At 41.3% G+C, this 10025-nt stretch overlaps 1 pseudogene; it reads right to left on the reverse strand.

The window, feature by feature from the left end:
- Positions 1-6337: 6337 nt before the first annotated feature.
- On the reverse strand, positions 6338-7524 carry LOC130846012 (dnaJ homolog subfamily A member 1-like; annotated as a pseudogene).
- Positions 7525-10025: the final 2501 nt, after the last annotated feature.

Genomic DNA, 10025 nt, shown 5'->3' on the forward strand with positions numbered 1-10025 from the left:
TTTGCTGACCCCTGGTCTAAAGGATTGAAAAATAAAGCATTGTTTTCAAAGTGTAAAAAATTTCAAAATGTAAATAATGTAAAACTATTTTTCATGTTTCTTATTTTTCCTCTAAAACACTTAAAATAATATATTAAAACTAAATAGCAAGATGAAAATTATAATCAATATCAAAATTTAAATCAGAAGGTAGAAATAAACTGAATTTTCAATTTAATTTTTGAAAATGTAACTAGATCTCATTAAATATTTTTATAAAAATAAAACCATTCACAATCAAAATGTTCAGTGTCCATCTAGCTGCCAACGTAAAGAATCAATGTCATGAGAAAGATAAGCACTGTATGGTATCACTTACGTGTAGAATCAGAAAGCAAACCTAATTCATAGAAATAGAGAATAGAATGGTGGTTGCCAGGGGCTGGGGGTTCAGAGAAATTGACAGACAGACGTCAAAGGGGACAAACTTTCAGTTATAAGTTCTGAGGATCTAATGTACAGCATGGTGATTATAGTTAATAGTACCGCATTATATTTTTGAAATCTGCTAAGAGAGTAAATGTCAAGCATGCTCGTCAAAGAAGTAAAAAAATAAGGAAACTATGTGAGGTGATGGATGTGTTAATTACCTTGGCTGTAGTAATCATTTCACAATGTAAACATAGATCAAATCATCACATTGCACACTTCGAACATATGCAATTGTATTTATCCATTACACCTCAATAAAACTAAGTAAAAAAGAATTGATGTCATGCTTCACATTTCATCTAGGCTTATATATATACGTACACATTTTTTAAGCACTATGAATTACTTAACATTGCAAAATGCTACTCAGACACTGTGTACAATTGCTGGGCATACCTCACTAATTTATGACCACCTCCAGATCCAAGAATTAGAACACACGCGTATTAGTCTGCTCAGGCCACTGTAACAAAACACAGGCTGGGAGGTTTAAACCATAGAATTCTACTTCTCACAGGTCTGGAAGCTGGAAGTTCCAGATCAACATCCAGCCATGTTTGGTTTCTGGAGAGGACCCTTCCCAGCTGCTGACAGATGCCTTTTTTTTCCCCATTTTTTTTCCTAGCTTTATTGAGATATAACTGACAAATAAAAATTGTATGTATTTAGATTGTACAAAGTGTTTCTTTTTAAAAGCATACAACATTATGATTTGATATACATATATATTGTCAAATGATTACCACAGTCAAACTACAATTAAGATAATAAATACATCCACCACCTCACATACTTACCTTTTTTTAAAATTTTTTTGTGGTGAGAATGCAAGATCTACTTTCTTAGAAACTTTCAAGTATACAATACTGTATGATTAACTATCGTTAACCAAAGTTTGTAACTTTTGACCAACATCTTGCTGTTTTCTCACCCCACCCCCACCCCCAGCCAACCCCCAGCTCCTGGCAACCCATCCGGTTCTATGAGTTGGCATTTTTAGATTCCAAATGTAAGTGAGATAGAGAGTTTTGTCTTCTTGCTGCAGTTCTCACATGGTCTTTCCTCTGAGCCCATGTGGGTTGGGGGAGAGCTAAAGAGGGAGACCACTGTAGTATCTCTTCTTTATTTTTTTTATTTTTTTATTTTCTTTGCATCTCTTCTTATAAGGAGGCTAGAGTCCTATCAGATCAGGGCCCACCCATGTGACCTTATTTAACCTGAGCTCCTTAAACGCCCCATCTCCAATACAGTCACATTGCGGGGTAGGGCTTCAACATATGAATTTGTTCAGTCCTTAGCAACAGGGGAAAAGAATACAGACACTCAGCACTATTGGGAAACAAATACTTTATGACTTGAGAAAATGTATTAATGTTAATCTGATAGAAAGGATTTGTAAATTCATTTCTTTTGTTCCACCTAAGTATTTTTTTTCCCACGCTTCCAAAGCAGTGTCCATCTCTGACATTGGCAGTGACGAAATCCACAAGCCTTCATGGCATTAGGACACTGGAGCCTTTTGTTTCATGGATACAGGGCAAGAAAAGTGGAAAAGCGTTTCCTTGGAACTGAGCTGTGTTTATGATGTACAGGATTCTCTAAAGGGTGAACCCAGGTCAGGGGCCCCTCTGGCCTTGTCTAAGGCAACCTTTTCTACAAGCTTTTCCAAGATACGGGGGAAAAGATCAAGCAACCTGCTTAACCTTGAAAAATATCTGAGTATGGACTAGGGCTTGGTGACATTTTTAAAACTGTATTTAGCATTCATGGCAGGAGACAAATTTTTATGTAGATCAATATTAAATACATTTGGGCAAGGATGGAGGGTTCAATCTCATTGAATGGTATACCTAGCACAAATTACAAATCAATGACTACATGTTGGAAAAAATGGCTGAATGAATGCTTATATAGCCTTACAACTTTTAAATATGAAAACATCGCAGAGTGAAAGCCATTTTATAGTTGGATAAACAACGAACTGAAAGGTCAATGATGGTGCGATAGGCCTTCATAGTAATTGGTTCAATACAAATGGCACGTAACTGCTGTTTTAATATAGTGGTCCTTGGTTATTTTGTCATAGATGTCAAAATTATTAACCCAAGAAATACTGATCTCTTTACATGAGGGATTGAGAAGCCTCCTGAGAGAGATTTTATCTTGTCAGTTATTCCCTATCAGATCTACTGAAAATTTTGGCTTTCCAGGGAAAGGGAGAATTCTGAACAGAACGTGAGAGCTGGAACACAGCAGAGCTTTGGTCTTTGAGAAATCCACATATCCAGTGCTAGCACTGCCCTGGGACCCAATGGTGTCAACCACAGGGCCCTTGGGAGGGACCGGTGTGGACAGCGCTGGTGCCAGGGAGGTATTTTGACCTGGGAACACCAGGAGCGGTTTGGGATGCCATGTATTGAGCCTATTTTGTCACTTATCTGATTTCTTCCCTCGAACAAGAAAGTTGATGATGTACTGGTCGTGAAATTGTCCTAAATCCCTGATAAACTCCTCATTTCTCTTTTGGAACTAAATGAAATGTAAATTCACTCGAGGATAACTTCTTCTATTCACTTACCAAGAGCCCCTAAAAATTTTAAAGTAAGAATTCTCAAGTAAGATACAGCTTTAACAAAATTTTAATGGTTATAAAGGGAATAGTCGGTTAAAGAAATCATGATAGAAGGGAGGAGCTGCTTTGTGGTCCTAGTGCAGACAGCAACTTTATGGGAAATTATAGCTCTTTGGAGGCTGAGTCATAAAAAACAGACTTCCAAATCACCGAGCACTAATCATCATCATCATTCGCAGAAGAGAAATAAAAGAAAGAATCAAGGATGTTGGCAATAATGAGTTGCTGCAAATTTTGGTTTCTCCATAAGAGCTCAGACTGAGACAGGTAACCACAGCAAATAAAAGTATCAATGGCTTGAACTGTGATTATAAGAACTGGGAACTTAATGGTATTTTCTATGTAATGGTTTGTTGTTTCAGGTTCCAAAAATTTAGGTCAAACTCAAATGGGTCCCCTACTTAATATCAGTCTAATTGAATTTGCCTTATAAATGAAGGGACTCATTTCACTAATTGAAAGAGTTTGTTTTGCTACATCTGCACAGCCATAGAAAACACACGTGCCGACATGCACACACTCAGACAAAATAGGAAAACATATGTCTGTCTCACTGATTTGATTTTATTAGACTTTTAAAAGGATAAATGTATCTAGACAGATTTAACATATGTGTTAATATTATTTTGACTTGTTCTTTCAATGTATTTGAATGTTAAAAGTATAATGTATAGGACTTAGATTACCATATCCAGGCTAGAAATCTTGAAACAGAGTTTTATCTTAAGCAAAAGTTTTATGAGATGATGTCCATCTTTAAATTAAAAGCCACACAAAAAAATGTTAATTTTTAAAATACTCTAAAATTCGCTATTGGAAATAAGTTTGTTTGTTTGTTTGTTTGTTTGTTTCATTGGCTGTGTTGGGTCTCCTTTTGCTGAGCGCGGGCTTTCTTTAGTTGTGGTGAGTGGGGGCTACTCTTTGCTGTGGTGCGCAGGCTCTTCAGTGCCGTGGCTTCTCTTGTTGTGAAGCATGGGCTCTAGGGGCATGGGCTTCAGTAGTTGCGGCACATGGGCTCAATAGTTGTGGCTCCCGGGCTCTAAAGCGCAGGCTCAATAGTTGTGGCACACGGGCTTCGTTGCTCTGTGGCATGTGGGATCTTCCTGGAGCAGGGATGGAACCCGTGTCCCCTGCATTGGCAGGTGGATTCTTAACCACTGTGCCACCTAGGAAGCCCCCCTAGAAATAAGTTTTGAATTGAGTCTGTTAAAACTTTTCAATTGTAGAACCTAGATTTAAATATTGCTTCTCGAACTATGTCCAGAAGAAAACTTTTAAAGAAAATGATGATTTTTCTTTTTTATTTTGAGGTTACAGTGTAATGTAGTGCAAAAACTCTAAACTGGTGTAGAAATACCGAGATTCTAGCTACTGTTCTCTCACTAATGGTGTGTCTTTTACACTTTACCGTGCACCTATTTCCTCTTCTAGAAAATGAGGTAGTTATATTGTCAGTGAATCCTCATGCCCTGTGGTGTCTCAAGGACTCACGAAGGACGGGGTTAAGGATTTTTACACCTACCACCCTTCAATCAGAGCAGCTTCCATTTTACCTGTTTTACATATCAGGTGCTCATCATCTTGTAAAATTTCACTTGAAAATATAACTCTATGCAAAAAAATAGATCAAAAATTACTTGACCAGATGAACACTGGGGTCTACCCAAAGAGTATTCCAGCTTATAAACTGCTAATTTGCTTTTAAAAACTGTAGACTTCTGGATATATTATCCAGATTCAAACCAGCTGTGAATCAGTTAGGATTCTCAGTTGCAGACAACAGAACGCAAACTCCAATTTAAATAGAAAAAAAAGTAACTGTAAGCTCACAAACTCTTTGAGAGGGGGAGAGAGTAAAACCTGGAGGCTATGCAGTGAGGTACAACCTCCAAACACAAATAGACGACTCTGTAGAAAAATTCCCTGCCTGACGCCCCTAGGCAGAGAGGCTGCATCTCACACCACTGATACTGGGCTTTTGCTGCTAGGACATCCACCACTGTTGCTTACATCCAACACACACACACACACACACACACACACACACACACACACACACGTGCTCCTTCTGATACATACTCTTCTGATTCAGAATATTGTGTGGGTACATCTGGTCACTGCCCCAGCTATGAGGGAGGACTGGAAAGCCAATACTGTGTCTGACTTGCCCTCTTGAGGAGACAAGATTCCCAAGGCAGGAAGTTCCCCCAGCTGTAGGAAGGGTGTTCAAAAGATGCTGAGCTGCAGAAGCATTTCTTCATTTCTCTTTTTATTCAAGAAGTTTTTGTTACCCCCTACAATGCATCTGGCAGTCCTCTGGATACTGGGATAAAACAATGAACAAAATAGACAGAGTCCCTCTTTCATAAAATTTTACATTCTCAAGGAGCAGACAGACAATAAGCAAGTGAACAAATAAAAGTTCAATATGTCAGACGTTGAGTAAGTGCTAAAAAGTTAGGTAGGCAGGATAAAGGGACAGAGAATGATAAGTGGGAGCCAGCCTGACCGGGAGTCAGGGAGGAATCACTAAGGTGTTAGCACTTAAGCAAAATGTAGGATGGAGCTGAGAGCACTGAGGACACAAGCCCCGCAGACAGATGTGGGAGGAGCATTCCAGGCAGAGACACGGGCACATGCAAAAGCCCTGGGGCAAAACAAGTACGTTCCACACACTGATAATACTCTCACGGACCCTTTACGAGGAAGTGCAAAGCCCAGAGTCAAATAATACATTCTCTAGTATCCTTAAGAGCTTGAATGTTTTCCACACTTAAGGTTCCCAAGTGACAACTGCGGCACCGCACTAGGAACTTGGATGTATCCGGGGCAACAGGGGAAGGTCAGCAGGAGCAAAACCCAGAGTTGGGGTGCTAGTTCCAACTCTGTTGTAGCTGCTGCAGAAGCATCTTAGAAAGAGAGATGTTCTTACTGCCAGAGACCTGCTCCAGAGTGTGGAAGGAACTATCTGACCATGGGTGGACAACTCTCCCCAAACACTGATACCTGCTCATTCCGAAGAGTAACAATGTGGACATTTGCACAGGCAAAGAAAGGACCTTCTTTTTTTTTCTTTTATGGTCAAGTTTATTCTTCATTTAACTTTTCAAACACTACTATAATTGAACATTAAAACAAAACAATAGCAAGTAGTGAGCACAGCATGATTATAGTCCTTCACTCAATCACTACAGCAAATAAAATGCCAGCAGTGAGTATTATTCACTCACCCCATTAGGAGGTCTGACACTGAACACCACCCCGAGGATGATATCAGTTCATCACCCTCAAATGCTTCTCTACTGTAATGGTGCCATCTTTCCGGATCTGGATCAAAGTCCATATCTAGTTCTACCTGGTCCATTTCATCAGTCTCTTCTATTTCCTTCCTCTCAGGTAGGAGTTTTTCCAGCAAAGAGAGTTTATCAGGGGAAAGAAAGCCATTTTTACCTTAAATTCAATGATTAGGCGACCCTTTTTATGTGGTCTACAATAAATGGGCATGCCTTCATGTAGCACACACTTGATATCTCCATGCTTGACAATCTGACCTGGATGAGAAGTAATGACTATGGTTCGGTTGTCAAGGGTAGATATGGGCTTTTGGAAGTCACACAATGCTTCAACCAGCTGTATGTCCATACACATGAAAGGGTCTTATCCTCGTCAAGTAAAAATAGCATGGTCCTTCTGATCTAAAACAATGATAATATCTCCTGGCTCCAGTCCTGGTTCTTGGTCTCCTTCACCATGGAATGTTATCTTCTGGCCATCTTTCATGCCTTTGTCAACATGAGCTTCTAGAATTTCCTTCTTTCGAACTATCTTCCTTCCATTGCAGCTTTTACATCTATCTTTAGGACCGATCCACTCCCCATGGCCGTGGCACTCCATGCAGACAGACTGAATTTGCTGAACCATTCCAGGTCCTGTTTGATGAATTCTTATTTGCATTCCAGTACCTCGGCAATTGAGACAGCACTCTACTGCTCCTTTCTGACGACCTTGGCCTTCACATTTGTCACAAATCACATTCTTTTGCAGAGCTAGTTCCCTTGTTGCACCATTATATGTCTTCTAAGGTTACCGTGAGTTGATGCACAACATTTTTACCTCTCCTTTCTCTCTGCATCCTGCCTCCTCCTCCAAAAAAACATATCAAAGATGTGCATGGGGGAGCCAAAACCGCCACCTGCTCCACCTTCTTTAATTGCCTGTTCTTCTTTGTCATGTAATTCCCTTTTCTTTGCATCAGAGAGCACATCATAAGCTTGAGAAATCTGTTTAAACTTCTCTCCTTCATTTGAATTCTTATCAGAGTGATACTTGAAGGCCAGTTTCCTGTAAGCCTTTTTCAGTTCCTCTTGGGTGGCGTTGGGTTTGGCCCCCAAAACATCATAGTAAGTGGTTTCTTTCACCATTTTCTACAGCTGGTGAGCTGGCCGATGCTGGTCTGGGGGAGCAGAAAGGAGAGAGTTGCTGTGCGCAGCTCAGGCAGCCACCACTCCTCCGCTTCTCACTGAGCTTTCTGGAAAGTTCCCTTTATTTAAATTAATTAATTAATTTATTTATTTATTGGCTGCGTTGGGTCTTTGTTCCTGTGCATGGGATTTCTCTAGTTGTGGCAAGCAGGGGCTACTCTTCGTTGCAGTGCGCAGGCTTCTCATTGCAGTGGCTTCTCTTGTTGTGGAGCACGGGTTCTAGGTGCTTCAGTAGTTGCAGCGAGCAGGCTCAGTAGTTGTGACTCAGGGGCTCTAGAGCACAGGCTCAGTATTTCTGGCGCACAGGCTTAGTTGCTCTGTGGCACGTGGGATCTTCCTGCCCCAGGGATTGAACCCATGTCCCCTGCACCACCAGGGAAGTCCAGAAAGGACCTCCTAAGCAATACGAAGTAAGAGAATATAAATCCCACCTGTGGCCCAATGTCATTTAAGTATAAATGTTCACTTACTCACTCTACCCATAGATGCTCAGGAGTTGGAGAAATTCTTCTGGAGTTGGATGAAGTCAGAAGAAGGAAAGGGTTTGGTAAAAATAATGTGACATGTCACAGAAAGCAAGGACAGAAAAAAGTTGGAAAGGGGACTCCAGTCTCTAAGGGTTCACTCTCCATTCCTCTCTTCTCCTCACTGTACATCTTATTCATTTCTCCTTTTTCTCTACACATTGGCTTCTGTTTTCCTAGTGGGAAACATGGCAGTCAGCATGCCTTACATATCACAGTACTGAAATATAAGAAGACTGAGTTCTCTTACTCAGTTCTAGTAGCAGATTTCTCAAAGATGGGCTCTGTGATATAACAAAGAATATATCTGGTCTTTGTCCCTGGTTCCTAGTGCAGAGGTTCAAAAACCATTGAAATTTTCTGAGTGACAAGTGCCTCTGTTATATTAATGAAGTAACTTGTGGTGGGTACACAGGTAGCTTCAGGATGGAAGATGGTCAGCAGAAAGAGCAGGCTTGTGGCCAGAGGGTTGGAACTTCCAACCACTGGACCTCCAGGGAGGCGGTGGGGGCTGTAGACTGAGTACAATCCCATGGCCAACCAATTGTGTCTACTCAATGACACCCCAACAAAAGCTCTGCATACTAAGGCTCTTCCTGGTTGGTGAACACATCACTGTGCCAGGAGAGTGAGGTGCCCTGACTCTGTGGGGATAAAGCTGAGGAGCTCTGTGTCTGAGAGCATCCCAGACATTGCCCTGAGCAACCTTTCATTTGGCTGTTCCTGAGTTGTGTCCTTTATAAAAGAACTGTAACCACGAGTATAGCACTTCCTTGAGTTCTGAGAGTTTTTCTGCCAGATTATGGAAACAGGGCGGGTCATAGGAACCCCCAAATTTGTAGCAGGTTAGTCAGAAGTGTGGGTGACCTGGCTAGCCCATCTGCAGCAGGTGTCTGAGGTGAGAGCCCTTAACCTGGGGAGTCTGATGTTAACTCCAGGTAGTTAATGCCAAACTGACTTGCAATCCACCCATCTGGGGTAGAAACAGAATAGGCTCTGACTAACCAAGCCTAATCCATGAGACCAAATAGTAGGATAATATGATTAACCCAGCTTGACTCTCCTTCCCACCGTAAACCAATCAATGGTCATGTTTACAAACACATTGGCACCCATAGCAACCAGGTGACTTGGGCGGGGGAAGGGGAGCAGCTCCTAGAAAAGAGATGGCTGGGCAGACAGCATCCTGGTTTCTACTCCCACCGCTAGAGATTCAATGACTGACCAAGAATGTCATGCATTTCATTCATAATTCTGGTCAGATCTACAGATGGCTCTGCCGATGCTATAAATTCACGTGATCCTTCCACATGACGGGAAAGCTCGGGTAATGCTGACCTTCTCAATGTTAAAACACTTCTAAATGACAAAACACTTTCCAACAGCTAAAATATCTTATATTAAAATCGAGAGTGTATAAATAGTAACTTGATCTTATAAACAACTGGCTGTGCAGTCCCAAACTAGTCAGTGTTTTTCTCAAGTATATATTTTCTTTGGCAGGATAGATAAGTACCCTCCTAAACACAGCCCTGAACGTAAATGTAAGGTGGATTCTGGCAGTACATTTGCAGAGAGAGGAGTAGTTTCCCATGTCAGTATGGTGGTCAGCTCTAATACGGGTGCAAAGAACCAAAGCCTCATGGAGCCAGAAGACTATAGATGAACGCAGTGTATTTTTACTAGCAAGGTACACACAAGAAAGAGAGCTCTTTTGCCCTGCTCTGTTATTTTCTGCCTAGTGGAGCCTCCCTGGCCCGCTAGGAATGTGTTCTGTATCTCAGGGCACCCCAATGCAGCACTGCATGCATGAGCTCTTACTCTCTACCCTGCAGTTGCCTGGGGGTTCATCTGTTTCCCCCAGGAGACTGTACAGGAATTGAGAACACAGGCTGCCTTTTATTCTGTTTTGTCCTC

The sequence above is a fragment of the Hippopotamus amphibius genome, chromosome 2 (assembly GCF_030028045.1).
Source record: "Hippopotamus amphibius kiboko isolate mHipAmp2 chromosome 2, mHipAmp2.hap2, whole genome shotgun sequence".
In the NCBI taxonomy this organism is placed as follows: Eukaryota; Metazoa; Chordata; class Mammalia; order Artiodactyla; family Hippopotamidae; genus Hippopotamus; species Hippopotamus amphibius.